A 6,189-nucleotide genomic window follows, 5' to 3' on the forward strand; every position below is an offset into this window, starting at 1 on the left:
CTGAATGGGCCTCCTCCTGTTCCTGTGCAACAGGCTCGAGAGGGGCTGAATGGGCCTCCTCCTGTTCCTGTGTAACAGGCTCGAGATGGGCTGAATGGGGCCTCCTCCTGTTCCTGTGCAACAGGCTCGAGAGGGGTTGAATGGGCCTCCTCCTGTTCCTGTGTAATAGGCTCGAGAGGTTCTGAATGGGGCCTCCTCCTGTTCCTATGTAACAGGCTCGAGAGGCGCTGAATGGGGCCTCCTGTTCCTGTGTAACAGGCTCGAGATGGGCTGAATGGGGCCTCCTCCTGTTCCCGTGCAACAGGCTCGAGAGGGGTTGAATGGGCCTCCTCCTGTTCCTGTGTAACAGGCTTGAGAGGGGCTGAATGGGCCTCCTCCTGTTCCTGTGCAACAGGCTCGAGTGGCTGAATGGGCCTCCTCCTGTTCCTGTGTAACGGGCTTGAGAGGGGCTGAATGGGGCCTCCTCCTGTTCCTGTGTAACAGGCTCGAGAGGGGCTGAATGGGCCTCCTCCTCTTCCAATGTTCGATCAGAGGCAGAAGCTAAGACTGGGCCTTGCTCTGGCTTGATCCTGGGTCTGAGTTTGGACCTGGGCCTGTACACCAGCTCCACCCTCGGACTCTGACCGTGAGAGCACCTCCTCCTTTCTCCTCCCCACAGCTCTTTCACCAACAGCACACCTTTACCAATCCAAAAGGCCTATGATTACTGCCCGTTGCCATGGTAGTGCCATGGGTTAGGTCTCAAAATCCTGGAGTTTATTTGTCTGAACAAAATCAGCGAGGTCATACCCTTGGAGAGGAAGGTAGTGGGTCAAAGGTTGCCAAGGCTCCAGGATTTTGTGTTAACACAGATAAGCACAATATGAGGCACATGGGGAGGTGGTGACTGCGGAGAAAGCAGATTGAATTTAGAGGAAGAGTCGCGTCCCTCTCTGTGTGTCTGACTGGAAGATGGAGGGGTGAGACTGAAGAGAGCAAATTAAAGTAATTCTCTTGGTCAAATTTTAATTCTCCCCCCCCCCCCCCCCCCCCCCCCGACTGTCTGTTCCCCCGCCCCACCACCATGCACTCAGTCATTTAGTACAAGCCACCAGTAAACTTTGACCTGTCTCTCCCTGTGACCCCCAGTTCGACCCCCTCTCTCCCTGTGACCCCCAGTTCTACCCCCTCTCTGTGACCCCCAGTTCGACCCCCTCTCTCCCCGTGACCCTCAGTTCAACCCCCTCTCTCCCTGTGACCCCCAGTTCTACCCCCCTCTCTCCCTGTGACCCCCAGTTCTACCCCCTCTCTCCCTGTGACCCCCAGTTCTACCCCCTCTCTCCCTGTGACCCCCAGTTCTACCCCCTCTCTCCCTGTGACCCCCAGTTCTACCCCCTCTCTCCCTGTGACTCCTGATTCTGCCCCCTCTCTCTTTGACCCCTGGTTCTACCCCCTCTCTCTCTGTGACCCCAGTTATCCCTGCACATGGCATCCTGGGTTAATGATTAACAGGCCGTCTGATCTATTTCTCTGTGGGGTACTGAGGCCAAAAGGAATGTCCCTCGCTGGTGTGCTCTGCTCCAGGTGTGATTGGTACCTGAGAGAAAGTGAAGACTGTGCGATCCATGGCCGTTCCAGCTCAGTACAGGGGGGTGAGAAGGTGTTCACCCACTGAGAGATTACAGAATCCCTACAGTGCAGAAGGAGGCAATTCGGCCCATCGAGTCTGTAGTGACCCTCTGAAAGAGCACCCTGCCTAGGCCCACTCCCCCCCTGCCCTATCCCCAGTAATCCCATGACCCACCTAAACTGCACATCTTTGGACTGAGAGAGGAAACGGGAGCACCCGGAGGAAACTCATGTGGGCACGGGGACAATGTGCAGACTCCACACAGTCGCCCAATGCCGGAATCGAACAAGGGTGCGCCTGGCACAGTGAAGCAGCAGTGCTAACCGCTGTGCCGCCGTGTCATCCAACAACAAGCCAACAGAACACCCAGCCTTCCTGTCAGTCCAGCACTCATGGGATTTACAAGTCTTTTTTCCAACCAGTACTCTCAACAATTGACATGCTGCAAGCTAAGAGGTGAGGCAATTGTTTTTCTGAAAGATTATACAGAGTGTTCCACTGTTGTACTGGGAGAAAGGTTGTTTGATGCTGAGGTGGAGATGGGGAGAGTAGTTGTGTAGAAAGGGAAGGGGTCAGTAAAAAGTGGGGGGAAGCGTTTGAAGCAGAGGAAGAACCCAGTATTTACACACTAACATACAAAATAGGAGCAGGATTGGGCCTTTCCTGCCATTCATTAAGATCATGGTTAATCTACTTGTGGTTCAGTTTCCACATTCCCATCTACCAAACAGGTCCTTGAGGCAGAAGCTGACAGTGGGGGAGTCGCTGCTTGCGGTGATTGTGCAGATTCACAAGTTCCAGGACAAAGGAAAGATCTTGAGGTGGGTCAGGGCGAGTCAGGTCTGCAACGGGGAAGGAAATCGCGTTCAGGTGCATCAGGACATTGGTGCTGACCTGGCCAAGAGATGGATGTGGTTCAATAAGGGGAAGGCAGAATTGTATTGGAGAAAGCTGCGGTTTGGAGTGCTGTACTCGGCCAAACTCGGAGTAAGTTTTGAGAGCCGCGAATATTACTTATTGATGCTGGAGGAGACGAATGACGTTGAGCAGAAGCATTTGCTGGGAAGGGACTAAGTGTGGGACTTTTGTACCATTTGTATTTTGAAAGGTTTGAGAAATTTGTATTTCAAACATTCGCTGTACTCTTTTGTATTTTGTCTCGTTGAGCTGTTTTGCAACCTTTGTAAGAAGTCTTACATCACCAGGTTAAAGTCCAACAGGTTAGTTTCAAACACGAGCTTTCGGAGCGCAGCTCCTTCCACAGTGCTGCAAAAGCTAGTGGTTGAAACAAACCTGTTGGACTTTAACCTGGTGATGTAAGACTTCTTACTGTGCTCACCCCAGTCCAACGCTGGCATCTCCACATCATTGCAACCTTTGTACACGGCTCTACTTTTGTACCTTTTCATCCGATGTATTGGGTTTGTGTGGCTATGGTTGTGTTTACGCAGGGGTTTGGGGGGAGTAATTGATTGGGATTTGTGTTTCTTGTTTGTTCGTGGGGTATGTAGGAGTGGGTTGGAGAGGAGGTGGTGTAGGTTGGCCCTGGAGGGGTTGGGGAAGGGGGTGGTTGTAAGGAGTAGATGGGATCCATTCTTTGGGCCTATGGTGGGAGTCGCCATGCTAGCTGGGGATGCTAGCGAACGGAAACAGTCGGGGTTGGGGCTGCGGTGGTCAACCAGAATCGGGTGGGTAGAGGCCGGGGGGGGGGGGGGGGGGGGGGGCAGAGAGGTTGGGGATGGGGAGGCTGGGGGAGTTGATATGTTTAATAGAAGAAAAATATCAGCCATGATTGAATAGCGGAGCAGACTCGATGAGCCCAGTGGCATAATTCTGCTCCTATGTCTATGGTCTTATGATATGGTGCAGGTGTTTGGGTGAGGATGGAGGGGCGGCCATATCGGCGCGTCCGAATATAACGGGAAGGTGGAAACCCCCAGTTAGGATTGTAACATGGAATGTACACTTAAAGAGTCCACATGTCTCAGAGTGATTGGGGGACTTGTACGAACATCAAGTTTGCCCTTAGCGGGGGTTCAAATGTGGTGGAGGCTATTTCTATCCATGTTTGAGGAACCGTGGGCGGGATTCTCCAACCCCCCGCCGGGTCGGAGAATCGCCCGGGGCCAGCGTCAATCCCACCCCCGCCGTGTCCCGAATTCTCTGCCCCCCGAGATTCGGCGGGGGCATGAATCGCGGCGTGCCGGTCGGCGCCCCCCCCCCCCCCCCGGCGATTCTCCGGCCCGCGATAGGCCGAAGTACCGCCGCTACAATGCTCTCCTGCCGGCGTGGATCAAACCACATACCTTACTGGCAGGAGGATTGGCGGCGTGGGCAGGCGCCGGGGTCCTGGGGGGGGGGGAGCCGCGGGGTGATCTGTGGCCTGGCCCGCGATCGGGGCCCACCGCTTGGCGGGCAGGCCTGTGCCTTGCGGGCACTCTTTTTCTTCCGCCTTTGCCATGGTCTTCACCATGGCGGAGGCGGAAGAGACCCCCCTCCCCTGCGCCGGTATGATGTCAGCAGCAGCTGATGCTCCGGCGCATGCGCGGACTTACGCCGGCCAACAAAGTCCTATCGGCCCTAGCTGGCGTGGCACCAAAGGCCGTTCCCGCCAGCCAGCGGGTCGCCAACTACTCCGGCGCGGGCCTAGCCCCTCAATGTTGGGGTTTGGCCCCTAAAGGTGCGGAGACTTCCGCACCTTTGGGGCGGCCCGACAGCGGAGTGGTTCATCCCATTCCATCACGCCGGGACCCCCCGCCCCGCCGAGTAGGGGAGAATCCCGGCCCGTGCGCGCGGGGGGAGGGGTACAAAAGGAACAAACTATCTGTGCCATGGTTATTTTTAACTCTTGTTGTGTGAAGTGTGTTTGGAATAAAATATGCTTTAAAAAAAACTCTACTTCTCTACCCTTGTCCCAGCACAGTTTGTTTTAAATTTGGAGTACCCAATTATTTTTTCCAATTAAGGGTGTGTGTGGCCAATCCATCGAGCCTGCACATCTTTGGGTTGTGGGGGCGAAACCCACGCAGACACGGGGAGAATGTGCAAACTCCACACGGACAGTGATCCAGAGCCGGGATTCGAACCCGGGTCCTCGGAGCTGCAGGCAGGAGAGCTAACCACTGTGCTGCCCTGACCAGCAGTTTTCAAATCACAGAATTCCTACAATGTACAAGGAGACCATTCGGCCCATTGAGTCTGATGGAGCATTGCACCCAGGCCCACTCACCCATCCGGGGCTGGTTTAGCTCACTAGGCTAAATCGCTGGCTTACCAAGCAGGCCAGCAGCATGGTTCGATTCCCGTACCAGCCTCCCCGGACAGGCGCCGGAATGTGGCGACTAGGGGCTCGTGACAATAAGCGATTTTCATTTCATTTTTTACATAATCCCACTAAGGGACAATGTAACATGGCCAATCCGCTTAACCTGCACATCTTTGGACTGTGGGAGGAAACCAGAGCACCCGGAGGAAACCCACGCAGAGGAAGTGCAAACTACACAATCACCCGAGGCCGGAATTGAACCCGGGTTCCTGGCGCTGTGTGCTAACCCACTGTGCCACTCTGCTCAGGTGTAAACAGTGCCAACGGTACAGCCCCCAGAGCTAATGCCAGTGGTCCATGAACCAGAATCCACACCCCTCTGGCCAATCTTTGAGTCACGTGTTCATCTCTCTAATCTGATTTGCCCAATGCCAATTTGCACATGACTCGGGTGATAATCCAGTGATTATAACTTTGGAGGTTCTGCTGTTTAATTTGGTGCCTGGCTCCTCATACTGATTATGCCGAACCTCTTTCCCCGTCCTGTCTTTTGTCGTTAGTACCGACACGGACAAGGGGTCCTCTTCCCCCCCCCCACCCCCCCCCCAACTGCAAGTTCCTCTCCAGCCCGGTGTAGATGTGTCGAACCTTGGCACCATGCAGGCAACACAGACGTCTGGACTGTCGATCCGAGCTGCACAGGGTCCATGGGTCACAGCTCCGTGTGTTCGAATAGTTAGTCTGAGACTGGCTCGGTTATCACAGTATTTACCCATGTGTAAACAAACAGTCAGCAATATGCTTTCTAATAACTGCTTCACTCTGCAGCCTGGTGACTCTATGTGCTGAGCTGGGCTCGTCATAGACAGGGAGGCGCTCGGCAGACAGGCTGAGGGTATATTTAAAATTGGAGTGAATGCCAGAACTCACACCTTGAACACCTCCAGGGGAGAATGTTTTGTCTCATTCCTAAATAGTCCTCTTTGTTAATAATACAAAGCACATCACACTTCCAACGGAGGGAAAGGGGGTGGGGGGGAAACAAAGAGTTGGGGGGGGAGGGGGGGGGGGGTAGAATTCATAGAACTCCTATAGTGCAGAAAGAGGCCATTCAGCCCATCTAGTCTGCACCAATCTGACCTAGGCCCAATCTCCCACCTATCTGGACACCTAGGGACAAATTATTTTTATCATGGCCAATCCACCCAACTTGCACATCTTTGGACTGTGGGAGGAAACCAGAGCACCCGAAGGAAACCCACGCAGACATGGGGAGAAAGTGCAAACTCCAGACAGATAGTCATCCAAGGCCGGA

Source organism: Scyliorhinus canicula, chromosome 21 (assembly GCF_902713615.1).
Source record: "Scyliorhinus canicula chromosome 21, sScyCan1.1, whole genome shotgun sequence".
Classification (NCBI taxonomy): Eukaryota; Metazoa; Chordata; class Chondrichthyes; order Carcharhiniformes; family Scyliorhinidae; genus Scyliorhinus; species Scyliorhinus canicula.